The 15,871-nt window shown below is 40.3% G+C and overlaps 1 long non-coding RNA gene across 1 annotated transcript; it reads left to right on the top strand.

Annotated features, from left to right (window-relative positions):
- Positions 1–215: 215 nt before the first annotated feature.
- Positions 216–4,802, top strand: LOC140001996 (uncharacterized). Its single transcript, XR_011807836.1, has 3 exons — positions 216–1,667; positions 2,492–2,585; positions 4,159–4,802. It is a non-coding gene; the product is annotated as an uncharacterized lncRNA (long non-coding RNA).
- The last annotated feature ends 11,069 nt before the right edge of the window (positions 4,803–15,871 follow it).

Consider the following 15,871-nt stretch of genomic DNA (forward strand, 5'->3'; position numbering starts at 1 on the left):
TTTCCTTGATTTCCTGGCTCCCACATCTTCCACACAGGGCACCTGGTAGAACAGCGATAACAGTGATAACAAGGAAATTGCTGGGCCCCCTGGGCAGGCAGTGAGTAGGCAGCACCAGAAGGTGTCCTTCACCCTGGTCCTTCACCCTGGTTGCCACCACCTCCTCTCCAGCTCCTGGCAGGGAGCTCCAGGGCTCTGCAGCCACTGGGGCTGGCTCAGGGTTTCAGCATCAATGAAAGAGAGGGAGATGCTTCAGGTGGCAGAGGCAGAACGGCTTGCAGTGAGAAAGAGAGAAGAAAAGCATTTTGTTTGCCACAGGACTGCAGAATGTTAGGGCAAGGTAGCCTAGCTCCAGGGCTTTTCCACAGGGATGTTTGCTGATCAATGGGGAGGAATGCCTAACTGATCGCTTACCAGCATGCCCTGTTTTGCAAACCAAATTAATAACATCTCTTTGGTATGCGCATTTTAATACCAGTACGTGTTTGGATTTCTTCCAGGTTTGACATTTACTGTGAATTTCCTGGATTTATGTTTCTGGAATTTCCTTTGTAAAGCAATTTGAGATTTGCAGATAGACAAACATCCCTCTCGTAGAGCCGGGCAGTGTTATTGTTGTGGTTACAACATGGTGCTCAGTCACACAATGTCACCTCACACAGCAAGCCAGCTAACCTTTACCACAGTGGACATGAACACCTGATGGGACTTAGAAAATCTAACAGTTGCTAGCTATGCAGAGGGCCCAAACTCACTTAATGTAGTGTCAGAAAACACAAACTGTACACTGAGGAATCCTCTTTGTGTGGCCAAATCCCAAAAGGTCCCCCCAACAGGGCCCCAAAGGGATCTTCTGTCTGATGAGCCCACCAGACATGGAGAGCCATGCTGGCAGCAGTCACAAGCCCAGCAAGGCACAGATGTCCATGACCTTCATTCCTTAGAATGCAGATATATTGTTTTCTGTCCCAATGATTAGTTTTCAAGGACATTAGGTGTTTTGCTGTATGTTAACCTGCAGCTGTGATAGCCAGGGATGCTGTGTGCTTCACCACCACCACCACCACTGCATGGAGGACCTCATCTTCAGGGACTTTGCTTCTCTGTCTCTGCAGCAATTTGGACCAGCTCTCCCCCTCCTTCTTGTCCCCTCAATGTTTCAGAATGTATTGAAAGAGCAAAATTGGACATTTGGCCTCCTGCTGGCTCTGCATTATTATAAGCAGGCATTACTGAGGCAGAGGGAGAAACACACTTAGCCAAGGCTGCACAGAAAAGCCGTGTTTCCTTTTAAATATTCATAGCCAATTTAAAAAGGGAAATACTACGATTGCTTCAGGACTGCCTTTGGCTCTGATTAGAAACAGCTGAGCAAAGCCAAATGTTCAGCTGTTTCTGCAAAGAGATTAACACCTGTTGAAGATGGAATAAAAATATGTGACAGAGTTTAATAGTAAATATCAAAAGATCATTATTGTAAAGCTAACAGTAACACCGGTGACAGATCCCATCCCCACCCTTCCATGCTACATCGCTCCTGGGAGGGAAGAAGCACGCTAACAGAGCCATAGCACACAAGCAACATGTGCATATTTTTTCTGCTCTTTCTTCACCTACATCTGGGAGAGCGGTTCCTTGACGCCTGTTATCTGAAGAAAATGTATCAGGTCAGTACAAAATGGTTTCTACTCGGGCATGCAGCATATACTGGGGGCCGACAGCTGTATTACAGCACTTGTTATAGAGCTTCCTTGCATCCCATTTAGAGTGGGAGGAGTGTGCTCAATGTGCAGTTCCCAAACAACATTTTCTCTGTGCTGCAGGGACAGCACAAGCGTGTTGCATCTCCCCATCTGAAGGCAGCTCACACTGCTGGAAGCCAGCTCCTATCTGCCTTGGGGATCAGGGTGTCTCTTCCATCCCACAAGGACGGCTTTGCCTGAGAGGGCACAGGGGACTGCCTGGTACTGCCAGAGACCCCCACTGCCCCAAAGTGTCACTGAACATACAGAGCTTTCTAAGCTCTCTCTGCCAAAGGTGGCTTTGCAGGAACCCCCTCTGAGGTCACTGCCTGTGTACCCACAGTGGGGGGCTGCCAGGTTTGGCCCACGTCGCCCCCCTACCACCACCCCCCAGGCAGGGAAGTGCTACAGCCCGTGCTGAGCAGTCATACTTGCAGGCTCTCTCTGAAGATGAAGAGCGCCCAGAGAATGCTTGTGTTAACACACAGGCACCCACAGCCCAGCAATGTGCTGCTAACACACACCCTGGGCATCGCTGCTGGGACAAGGCGTGTGCCAAAGCTGCCTGCATGCAGTATATGAGGGGAGCCCACTCCAGCCACATTTCCCACCTCATATTGGCATTCCTCCACCACCTGCTAGAGACAACTGCAACCACAAGCCATGTAAGAAATCAGCTGAAGTAAATGCCACCTTCGGGTTTTCTCTTGCTGTGAACTTATATAAAATGTCTGTCTCCTCCACCGCAGAGCTGTCGTTCTTCAGACCACAACCAGGTTAAAAGGCTGCCAAGGTGGTCACTTGAAAAGCACATCACTTCCTGTTCCCCAGTTCTCCAATGAGGTAATGAAGCAAAGATTTACATCAGATGAAAATTTTGATGCATGTCTCCTCAAAGTCACTTTATTTTCATTCCACAAAGTATAAATAATAGAAAAGCCTGTTTTTTTGTTGGCTTATTTTTATTTATTGTCTCTGGTTATTTATTCTGCTTCCATTTATTTCTCCCTCTGATTTTAATTTCTGCTCTAGGATTCATTTTGATTCCAGCTCCCTCAAATATTATGCACATAAATTAAGTAGCACTACTCTGAAAACAGAGATCTGGGAGTCACCTGCATAACCCAGCAGCCAGGAAAGGATGCAAAATGTAGAGAGCACAGAGTATGAGAAAGAAATATTGACATTTTGATTATATTTCACTCCAATGTTATAAATGGAACCTAGTGTTTCTCATGTCGTTTCAAAATAAATAAATAAATAAATAATGCAGATGTTGAAAGGGTCCAAAATCGTACTTTGAAAAGCATGACAAAACTGAAAGAATATCTATAAAAAAGAAAGACTAACAATTCAGAGAGGGAAATGAGTAAGAAATGACATGCAATACGTACATCAAATAATGGACTTTGAGAGAAAGTAATTCAGTACTTACTTTTCTATAATGTAAAAGAAAGAAGATAACTACCATGGTGAAAGTTTGGTTATTAATTTGGATTATAAAATTTTCACAGATTTATTCAAGGGTTTAAAAGCAATTCAGAATAATAATTCACACATTTTACTTAATGCATTTTTTTCCACAACTTATTGTTTTATACTGTTCATCCTGAAGCATCTTGCTTATATCTCTATATCTCTCAAACATTTAATATTATCATCTTCACTATTAAGTCACTAGCTGGGCTAGTCTGAACAGGGATGTAAATTTGTGGGTTTCTGTAACTGTACAGCTTTTCTCAGGCCCAAATGAGCAGAGATAAAGTTGTGCTTAATCTTAAATATGGTAGATTATTACTTTGAGCCCTTCTTTAAAAAAAAAAAAAAAAAAAAAAAAAAGTAGAAGAAAAGCGGCTACTGAAACTAAGACGAGGTTCATAAATCTTTTTTAGTGCTCAAATAGCTAACAAGGAAGGGCATGCAAGGACAGACTTGGTGATATAATCATTACCAAAAAAGGATTTTGTGTCACCTACAACAGAAGTGTAGAATTTAAAACATTTGAAATTGTTGCCTGAACATGAATTTCCCTGGGCCAAAATACCATATTTCTGGTAATTGCTTCATGTATTATCTGCAATCACAAATTATATCATTCTGCCACTCACGTGAAAATTATCCGAAGACTGTCCATGCAAGTTCGAGCCTATTTATCCCTGGGCTGTTGCCTCCAGATGAATCTTGTAGCGCAGCACTTTCAACTGTCCCCAGAACCAAATGGGGCCATCTGACTACAGCACGTATAGTCAGAAGAACCCCCTTTTTTACAGCACGTATAGTCAGAAGAACCCCAGCACGTATAGTCAGAAGAAGCAGAACCCCCTTTTTTCCCAGCCTTGAAAGATTTGTTTACATCTATCAGTGTTTATAGCCAAAAGTGATCATTACGTTCTCACATTCCCATTCTAATTTTAAGGGTCGTCAGATCTCATTGCTCCAAGAGGCAGTCTTGGTGTTGTCCGCACTGAAACAACGAAAGATATTATATCAGACAGAAATTGCCATCAACCTTGATGTAATAGTGTACTCCCTAACTAAAGAGTCTTCAGAGTATCATTTCTGCACAAACCCTGCACAAAAGTAATCAAAATGAAACTTCTCTTAATTGCCTAAGCTATCTGAGATTCCTCTGTAATTTGAGGAGCTGTAATTAGCTGCATGTTCTCCAAACAGATGCTTTGGGAGGGAAAGAGAGGGGGACAGTCCTATGGAACTGGGAGATGCCCATGGGGTGCATTTTCTTGTGCTTATGGACATAGCCATATGCTATAGGCTGTATAGGTATGTAGGTATTTTGTCACTACTGTGACAAAAGCTTACAAATACCATACCAGAGGTAGTCACAAAACATTTATCTCAGCCACTGCCAAGCAGGCAGTGAGCTCTGCAACCACCCAAGAAGCCCAGTAGTTAGCAAGGTCTTGGCTGTGAGCTACCACAACATTAGCCATCTGCAGCCAGGCTGGTTATGTCCATGTGAACATCAGGCCCAGTGTTGGTGAAAGAACAGAAGTGGCTATGTGAAGCCAGTTTTGTTGTTGTTGTTGTTTGTTTGTTTGTTTTTTCCTAATAAAATTTTTTGAGCTACAAGTGCTGTGTGTGAAAAACATTGATTGTACCTGATCACCTGTGAAATAGATGAAAATCAAAAATCAGAATCTGTTGAAACCACGCATTAAATGGAAGAAGTATGGCTTGATCCCATTTCTTTGTGAACTAGTGTTACCTTAATGTCCTCGATGATTGAAAGATTAAACAAAGGGAGGGTTGCTGTTTCTAGATGATGCAAGGGCACCAAGTTCAAAACCCACTGCAGCCTTCAACTTCCCTAACACCTTGGAAAAGTCACTTCAGGGCAAGTTTCAAAGGACCCCCTGAGACACAACAGATGAAATTTATGCTATGCTAACACTGAAAGCAAATATATATATATATATATATATATATATGTATGTATGTATATATATATGTATATATATATATATATATACATATATGTTTAAAGTTCCCTTTGAACTAAATTATCTCAACCACACAGAGCAGAAAAAGTGGTGTCCACAAAATTAGGTGACACATTAGGGGAAAAGTCTTCCCGATAACTCTTTGTGTCTCTAAGCATAGGGGCAATAGTAAAGAAAAAAAGAGTCTGGAGTTTCTTCTTAATGGTGCTTCAAGTAAACCTCTCCTGCCTGAGGCACCAGTTACTTCTGCCATTGCTGCATTGGTGGGATTAGAAAGAGCTGCAGCCAGCATCATTAGCTATGCAGCACCCATCCTGCAGGTCACGCTGCAGAGGCAGTGGTGCAGGCATGTGGCAACCCCATAGCCACGTCCACGCTGCAGAGACAGGGTTCTGCTTGTCTGACCTTCCTTGCATGGATGAGGGTGTTCATTTCAAAGCCAGCAATGGACCCATGTGCCACAGCATGCTCCATCAAGAACAGGAAAAATCCAGGAGCATTTTGTCAATGCTCATAGGGAGCCAGGTAAACACCTTGTCAAATGAAATGGCATAGTATGAAAAACAGATAATTCCAACACTTGGGTTTTGGTTATTTGTTCCTCTCCTCTCCTCTTCTCCCTTTTCCCTTTCCTTTCCCATTTTTTCCCCTGTTTATTCCATGCAGAAAACAAACTGACAGGTTTGATAGTTATAGGTAGTATGCTTTGGCAAGTGCAGTATCTTTTTCCAGATAGTGGCAGCTGAATATAGTAGGCAATATAGCTAAAGAATTCCCAGCCTCCTACCCAAATGTGGCTAATCTCCACCTTCCCTCACTGTGTGTTACCTCTGTTGCCAAATACCAAACAAATAAAACAGAAGGAATGCTGTCAAGTCACATCATGACCTGAAAGTTTAGAATTTCTATAAACCAACATGAACAAGACTACAGACAATGAAAACCCTTCCTTATACTTTTATATTAAAAAAAAAAAAAAAAAAAAAAAAAAAAAAAGAGTTAATATGTAAAGGTAGCAACCTCCACATTTTAGAATTGCATAGGTTCACCAGGTGAAATTGAATAGATACCAGAGAGAATATAGAACATTTATTGTTGCTTAAGGTGGGGGAATTGGAACAAGTTAAGAGCTAATACAAAGCAGAAAAGTAAATTGCATTTTTAAAAACACCTCCATGTTTCAACCTGGGGAGTTTGATTTAATGTACTAGGTGTTCTCGGAAGTGAGCATCCAGATTTCATGTGCTTTTTGAGATTTAATTAAATAATTTGCAAAGGAATACCATATGTGCACAGTCTTCTCAAGGCACAAGTGTGTAAATTTAGAGACTGTTGAACCCGTTCCAGCATGGAAGGAGGCTCAGGGTTTTTCCGTTTCTTCCAAATAACTGCCTGAGCACCAACCAGCAAAACTGAGTTGGCATCTAGTAATCTTTGTCACATTTTTCAACGTTCAAGTGCCCCAACATACAAGCTACTGCATTACTGAGAAATTTTCCCAGAAAGAACACACACCTTTATGAGCGCTTTTGTTCTCCCATAGTAATAATAAAAAAAACATTAAAGCATACATAATGCAGCAGTCAGTCCCTACTCTAGCTGTGCAGCAATACAAAGTAAAAGGAGGCCAGAAGAACAAAGGGAAGGCGTGAATAAGCACTGCCACAGGCACCTGGTGTAGTGAGTGGCACAGCCATCCATACCCCGACTGTCTGACTCACCCAGCTTGTTTTTATATACATCAACAGCAAGACAAGCTCAGCTGTTACGTGCAGCTTTGATAATACATAATTAGTTGGTGATTTAACAACCCTCGGAAAAAATAGGACAGTAATCTTGGTGGGGGACAAGTGTGAAATGCCACAAAAAGGAGCTGAATTAGCCCCTGCAGCCAGTAATTTTTTGAACTCTTTGGGTAGTTTGTCAGACTGTAACAATAGAAGTGATTTTGGAAATAGGAGCTGTTCATAAATTGGCAGTGCCACTGACTGACATCCGTGATCCAAACTAAAGAAACATTCATGAATCCTTAGTAGAGAACTTTCTTAAGAAAATATTTTTAAAAATGAATAACTACTGCATATATTGTTTCTACGATCAGAAGAACGTGAGCAGCAGCTACAGTTTGGGGCACAGGGAAGCAGGAGATAACAAGGCTGAGTTTTAATTTGGGGACAGATTCAGAAGTTTTTGATCAAAAAGAAAAGTTGTCTCTAATTATTCCTTGCACTGAATAGGATTAAAAAAATAAATAAATAAAAAATCTTAAAAGTAAGGAAAATCAGTCCCAGTCCTCACGAAGCTAATGGGAATTTTGTCATTAGTTTTAACTGATGTAAATATCTGCTGAATTTTGTTATTAAAATGTCTGAAAATATTTTCTGATGGGAAGAAACCACTGAAGTTTGCCTTTGAATTCATTAAAGTCAGCTATTATGGTGATGCTGCATTTATTAAAATATGCAACATAAATGCATTTATAGGGAAATACTTTAATGGCTTACAAATATGATCATAGTTTTGCATTTTATGATCACTGGGATAATAAACTGGGAGGAGTGCTTATACCCAGTTCGTTTATCATTCTTCTCAGCTGCCTCTTTCTGCCACAGAGGAAATTCAGTCCAAAAATGCTAACCTAAAGGCTCCAATTTAACTTTCTTCTCTGTGTTTATGCTTAGGTATGTACCCTTACGGAAAACTATTTTTAAACTAGCATTTTATACACAACTACAATTTTCTATGCAAAACTTTGTATATGAGAAATAACAGCATCATGTTTGTAACCTGCAGACTCAGTTTTTGTGGTTTTGGTTGGTTGGTCTTTTAGCTCTACAAAGCAAGTGATCAGCACTATAGTTTTCAAGTTTAATTAAAATATAAAACTGTTATTCTGGAGCTGGAAGTAGTCTTAGATTTACAATAGTCTCAGATTTTTGTTCTTTCCCATTCAAAATAATTCCAGACTGTAGGATTTCATAGTTAGGGATGTTTTTATGTTTAAGATATCCTAACATTCCAGTGTAGTCTAACTAAAATTCAGTTGTAAAATTGTAAAATTTAAGAGCTTCAATATGCCAATGTGGGAAAATGTTCATAAAATTGATCTTAATTAAAAGATTCTTCAAGGCAGGCTTCTCTCTTACTACTGGCTTTAATCCCAAGATTCCACTTAAAGCATTAAAGCCAATAATGAAAACCTCACACTCTTCACAACCTGTACGAGCTTTATCAGAATAAAAATTCTTGACACAGAGGTTATTTTCCTTCTTTTATTTTTAACTTATAATCTCTGCACAATTCTCCCATTTTCCTCTTCTCTAGTGTTCTGCAAAATTTTGAATAAAATTATATATATGCCCACTGGGGAGGGGAGGGGGGAAGAAAAAAAAAGTTGAAATCTAAACACTATGTTACAAAATCTTGTTCAAAGGGAGGAACAACTCTGGGTGCAAATATGCTATGTGTAAGAGGCTATTAGTTGGAGTTGCACACTTTCTTCCACAGGGTGTTGACACAATGGTCTGCCACACCAAACAAAAGGAAAAAGAAATAGAAGAAACAAATAAACAAACAAGCAAAAAATGAATTTTATATTTTAAAAATTGGCCACAAAAAATGTTAAATTGCCATCTTTCAGGCAAGAATCATATTACCCTTTAGATTATGCATTGGTTCCTTTGTCATTTTAAGATCTAGCTGTGATGCTGGCTAGGTGAAACTAAAAGATTAACACTGAAAACTTTCAAAAAATGTACTCAGAAAATATGAGATTAAAATGCACTTTTGAAAAAAAAAAATAGCTGGTATGCAGACTGCAGATAAAAGGTAAGATTTTACAAAAAAATTCACATTGATAAACATTACTGTATAACACGTATGAAGGTAAAGATTCCTGCTGAGAAGCTGTCTGACTTAGAGTTCATTTACAAAAAGCAAGTACCTCTGAAAAGTAGCTGAGGTGATGAAACGCATAGTACATTTTTATTTCTTAATTTTGCTGACAGACAGTGTCGACACTGCTTGTTGCCAAGTTGTTCTCTTGTTTATTTTTCCCAAACAGCTACTTAAAAAAAATCATTTAAATGTTGAGCGTTCAGTAAAATAATGACATGATGTCATCTTGGGACCTCTGTCTCACAGAAGATACTGAAGCTTCATCAAAAGCAATCAGGTGTGCTCACATTATTTTGTACACATGCGTCTGATGCATTTGAGCACATTAAAGTATCCATTTCTGTGGCATGCAAAACAGGATGTGCTTGTGATTGAAACAGCTCTTTTTTTTAATGATCCTTACTGTGTAAGAGTGAATGTGAGCCCTCTTGGACCAAATTGCAAGGCCAGCACAGACCCATGGCTCATCCTTCGAGGAAAGCACTGCAAGGCTGGCTGGGGGACATCTGAAAATTCTAATAGGCTTTGACTTCACAACAGCAGCCTATACTGCTGGGAAAGGACTGAAATTTCTGATCCTCTAAAATCTCTGGGTAATAGAAATTACAGCATCAGCCAGCAGCATCAGGTTTTCACTAGTCTCTCCTTAAACCAAGAAAGCCCTGATCTCAGACTGCTCAGACCACTACCATTTCACTCCTCGGCTATAATTCTTGCATCCTTTCCATAAGTCTGTAGGAGTGAGAGAGTTCAAGAGATAGTTAAACAACTTTTGTCTTAGTCATCTATTTTTTCCTTCGCTATTTTGTTAGGTAGGAGACGCCCAGGTCTTTTTATACTCGTCAGTTTCCTAGTGTTAAAGTGTAGCTTTATACCTCCAGATGTGCACAAATATCTCAAAAAAAAAAAAAAAAAAAAAAAAAAAAGAGAGAGAGAGAGAGAGAGAAAAGTTCCCAAGGCTTAGAAGTTATATATGTTATTGCATAAAGCTGTGCTCCAATGTATTTGCTGGGGCCTGTGTTTAATCCTGAAAGAGCTGGAATTGTCATCTTCAATTTCTGGTAAATAATTGTTGTCAAACTTCTGCTTATCAGGAGTGTCCTCTTCCAAGTCTGTGCTATGTATGATGCCACCTGTGGGGGTGAGGGGAGGAATTAGTCACTGCTTAGGAACAGGATTCGAAGAAGGAAACTGGATAATTGGCTCTGAAATGGTGCTTCCACCGTTATATAACCCAGCTCAGTGTTAAGTTTGTGTTGAGCTTTGAAAAAATGAAATTCCTAGCTAAACAGACATGCACTTTCATAGATCATCAGAGTTCATAAACACTGTGGGTTTTCATCAAGTTGGTAATTTTGTTTCATTTTGATCCAGTGCTGCAGTCAATTTGTTGACTTGATTTTGATTTGATGTCTGTAATGCTCCATTTTTACTTTCGTGGAATATTAATGCTAGATTGGCTTTGATTTCACGGTTCTATTTTAGTTTAAGTAGTTAAGTTTCTTAAAAAATGTATTGAACTGATACTTTTAGTCAGATTTTCAAAAGTGCCTAATCTACATAATTTTTTTCAACATGCAGCACAACTGCAAGTCTTTGAAGAATTGGGTAAGTATCAGCTAGTCAACCCAAAACCCTAACTAGCCGTCACAGGATTAAGGAGTTTGTTAAATACAGCAGTAAGCACAATAAAAACATCATAAAAACATCAACCGGTGGAGTAGGCTTATGTGTGGGAAAAAAATAAATAAATAAAAATTAAAAAAAAAAAAACAACATGGCTTTGTTTCCTTTTTACCTATTCTATAAGGCTGAACAGAGCCTCCATCCTTGAATATAGTTGAAGTCATCTAAGGAACCTGATGGACAGAGAAAAAGGGGTATTTGCACACACACATGCATCTATCCGAAGTGGCCAGCTAGTCCCCATGTGCCACCTGCATTGTAAGAGGGACAGAAGCCCATGGTTGGGCTTGCCATCCTCAGGAATTTATTTACTGTGGAAGTGACTTGCCCATGAGATTATATGCCTAACAATGGGTAGTGCAAATGCTCCACAGAGCATGCAGAAATGGAAATGAGATTTCTGTGTTCAGGCAGGGAGGTTCAGGCTACACCGACTGAAAAAAACATGCAACTGGGTGCTTGCTGCCATTTCTTTTTTCCACAATGAAGGACGCTAAAGAGGTCTGCTCGCGTACCTCTGTACAATCACCTTAAAAACAATTGACACAGAGTGTACACATTCACCGGCTGAGTTAGCAACAGGACCCTAATTTCCTAAATCTTTGCCCTGTGCTTGAACTGCAAGGCAATCTCATCTCTGCTTTCTCACCGAATGCTGAAGTAACCCACAGCTAACACGAGGCTAATTCAAAGCTCGGGCCTTTCACAGCTCTCAGCACCCTAATCCACTCCTGGCTTGACCTGATATTTTAAAAGATGGAAATTGCAAAATGTAAATGTTCATGACCTTAAGGCTGTTTCATATTTTCAGCTCAGTTGCTCCTTTGCTTTCTCCAGGCTCTAAAGTTTTGTACTCTATTACCCTACTGAATAGCTATGCCGGGGCTGCCACAGGCCACTTTCCTATCAGTTGGTTTTGATCTGGACTTGCCACTTGCCATCCTCAGCTCACACCGCTCAGGCCACACACCCACTTCTCTAAGTAGCAATTCTTTTACAATTCTTCCCGTACATCAACCAAATAGTCTCAGCCTCTGCTGAAGAGTAAATTGATCTGGCCAAGGAAGATAGCTTGTTTTGTTGGACCAAAGCCTAATGGAGCTAACTCACAGGGGTTATTGTCAGAAAGAATAGAAAAACATTTTTTCCCATTTTCTTTAGCAGTTTGACCTGGCACCCCCAAACAGGCATAGGCCCCAGAGAGTGGCTCAGTGCGCACATCATCGCTGCATGGTCCCAGGCTTTGACCATGTCTGCCTGGCCCTCCCCAAGGCTTCATCTTCTCCCCCTGATGGCTTCCAGAAGCCCCTCCCTACATGCCTTTCTCTACACCCTAGGACTGCCTTCCCTCCCTCTCCAAGAGGCCTTGTCGACGCACTTGCCATATGCCTGGCCCCGCTCAGAGTCAGCACTGCACCTCGCATAATTTTATATTTTTCAGCTCCCACAGTCAAATGATTAGGTGAGAATCTTGGCTTACAGTTTTAAGTAAGTTTCCTAGACCTCGTGGTAGCAAAGAGAAACTTAAAAACATGACTCAAGTGCACCCTGAAGGCTAAGAAACCTGAAGGCAATAAACCACACCCTCAATGTATTTTCTTTTTGAAATCTCAGTTTTAGTTTTTTAACCAATCTCAGGCCTTTGTCAGACTTTCCTTGTGATTTGTGAACATCTGGGATTGGCAGTGCTGCAATCTGACCAAGCAGGTTGGAAAACATTGGCCTACAGTCTCTTGGCCAGGTCAGATTCTCCCTGGGGTACACTTCCCACCAGCCCCACCAGACTGTGCCTCCTGAAATGCCCTTCTCCTGAGACGCGCCGGGGACTGCTGCTCACTCCAGAAGGTCACATGAAGGGCCACCGTGTTGCCTGAGCTGCTGCTTCTCCATTGCTATCTTTGGAAAAGTTAATGACTGTGTTGGGTTTCTCAGCTATCCCAGCGAGAGTGGCGTTCCTCAGGCAAGCGCATGTATCTGGAAGTAGGAGGAAGAGATGTGATCGAATCCACGTGTTCTCTGTTCCCCGAGGAGTATGCATTCAGCTCTCACCAGCAATATCCTTCTCACTTGTTTTTCCCCTTGCAAAAGAATGATTCCAGGCACTCCTTAAGCTTGGTAAACATGGGTAACCTGAGGTTGGATTTTTCCAAGTAACATGTTTTTGTTTCTTTTGTTGTAATTTCCAAATATAGCAAGTCCAGAATAAAGGTTTGTATAATGTTTGCCCATCAAAGATTATCGATTTCCTGCCTGACAAACATGGCATTTCACTCCAGCTGCTTATACTTTTTTTCTTCTGTTTCTCATGTTGTTTTCAATCCCACTGTCATGCTAGGAAGAAGAGCTTGCCTCCATTATTTCCTTTGTAGGCTCAGTAAGTGCTTATATTTTAAAGTTAAATTGATTTTTCCCTCTGTTCTGTGAACACTGTCACTTGGACTTCTGACCACACCAGCACACTCATGACAGCCAAAAAAAATTTGCAAAATACAACGTATGTATTTTCTAAGTAGATTGAAGAACATTGAATTCTAATGAAACAAGGCCAACATAATAAAAAGAACTGAAATTCAGTGCTGATGTTAAGAAGAGCGTCACTGTTAGACTTAGGCCTGCTGTGATGAGAACTGCAGGGGTTATTAAATGTGTCTGCCTTCTTAATAGTTCAATTGATGGTTTCAGTAGTGATGCACAAGTTGCAGCCAGGTGTTAGATAAAAATAACTAAATACAGTACAGTCACAACTGTGTTGATCAATGTGGGTTATGACAAAGAGACTTTTAAAGGAAAAAAAGATTTCCCATCCTTGGTCTGATAAGGGTTAGCTGATTCATGAGCCTTACTTGAAATAGCAAACAACACTTTTTTTTAAACTGTGCACAAACTTGCTAGCCATGATCTGCAGAACAATATCAATTAATGTGTTTGCTACTAATACTCAATATAAATATACAAGGAAAAAAAAAGTCGTGTTATTTCATGGTAGGGGTTAGAGTATAAAATCATTGAAGCCTGTGGCTTTTGTTGTTGTTGGGTAAATAAACAAATTATTGGAAAACCACAGGGGGCTCCAATAACACAAAGCTGCAGTAGACTGCAGCTCCTGGGCTTGAGTTCCAGCTGCTGGGAGACAATTTGGTGCATCTCATCTTAAAAGGCAACAAGCTTCTCAGTGCCCAGGCTGAAAAGCTGCATAGAACAAAATCAGATACAGGCATGCCTTAGAAAAGCTACCAGTAAAATGTCTAAGGTGTGCCATACATAAACCATACCAAATAATTAATGGAAGCTTTGATTATGTTCCTGACTTTGTGAAGAATATGTTAAGGTTGCTGTCACTGAAAAAAATGGTGTGAAAATGAATTTCCACCCCCTACATATGTACTCTAGCAACCTCCTCCTTATGATTGCTTGGACATTAAGTGGGGTCATAAGGAAATTACTTTGCTGCTGTGAGTTGACTGCTACCAAGCAGAACTTCAGAAGAATCAACATAAAGATATTAAAAGCTCTGCTGAATGGAGACAGTCACTTGAATCAGAGGTGGGATATGAAAGAAAGTATACAGAGAAATGAGACTGCTGTCTGCTCCTGTTGCTGCCTGATCTGCAAAGATAGTAGAGCCTTTTCTTAATATATGCTTTTAGACTAGGATTGAAACACTCAATAAAAATATACCTGGAGCTAACAGACAATTAGCTTTTATTGCTACTGCTTTTTGTCTGTCAGTATTCCTTAGATTAACTGCTTTACTTTTATTTCAGTATTTGAACAAATGGTGCTATTACAAGCCTCTCCTCAGAACCAGTGAAGTGGTTTGTTTTGGTAGCTAAGAGTACATTATACCCCACAGACTATCCTCTAAGTCCTGAAAAGAATAAAAACCTTTGTACTGTGCTCGATATTATATTATGTGGAAACTGAAAATTTTATAAGCAAAATACCTCTTGCAAAGCATGACTTCTGCAATTGGCATTGTCCAGCTTCACCAGGAGTAGGGTTTCCCACGCAGTGAGCTTCCCATTAAATGAAATAAGTTCAGAAAATGCTCACTGGGAGCTTTTACAAACTTTACAGTAACAAAAACCAGTGGATGCCATTAGGTTGGTGAACTCACAATCTGAAATGCATGCTAAGATAATCAAGCTCCTTGTTTCCTGAGTTTTGCCCTCTCCAGAGTACTGCTTTCACCTGAGGAAGAAGCAGTTGGCAATGAAGGCTGCTCTCCCATGCGGACCATGGGGATCTGCCTCCCTGGAGACCACTGACAGCTTTGCCAGGGTCTGAGCATCAGCATATGTTCACATTCTCTGTTTTTAACTCATATCACTATTTTAATTTTTATTTTTTATTTTTTTAACCCTGAAGAGAAATAGGGTGGTGTTATCTAGCTCTTGCTTAAGCTGTGTTAGCCACTTTTGATTTCTGAACATGACTGGTAGTTATGTTCTTTTTTTTCTATTCAGACAGCTACTTTAGAGGAAACCCAGGGAGCAATCATGTTTAAGTCTACATGCAAGAGCAGTGACATTGGCCAGATCAAGGCCAATCCTGTGCTGTTTTTTTCCTGGGTACAAGTTCAGAGAATCATTAAGAACTCTGCTATGAGTTGTGCCCATTGCTCCACAGAGCAAGAATTAAAGCAGCAACCTGCCTGGGGATCAGTATTGAGCAGAGATATGATGCAAATCACATCTCACTGGGGAACCAAAATGACTCACTGGCTTTCCGTTCAGCTTCACACCCACAGCCTCTCTGTTATTACAGTAAAACTAAATTGAAGTACCCTACATTATCTGCTTTAAAAGTGAGGTAATAGTAGTGACAGCTACCAGTGCTGTGCTTCTGGAAAACTCACAGTTCACAAATATCAAACTATACAATTATTTATAAACATGACAATTTTATAGAACAATAGGAATACATTAAATGCAACTAAAACCATGCATTAAAGTTCAAAACTAGATAAATAATGAATGGAGATGTCATCCTGTCAGGAAGACTGAGTGACAGACCAATAAAATTTTCCACACATTTCAATATATTTATCATACACCTTCACTGAGTATTTGTAACTGTGACACG

The sequence above is a fragment of the Anas platyrhynchos genome, chromosome 3, assembly GCF_047663525.1.
Source record: "Anas platyrhynchos isolate ZD024472 breed Pekin duck chromosome 3, IASCAAS_PekinDuck_T2T, whole genome shotgun sequence".
Classification (NCBI taxonomy): Eukaryota; Metazoa; Chordata; class Aves; order Anseriformes; family Anatidae; genus Anas; species Anas platyrhynchos.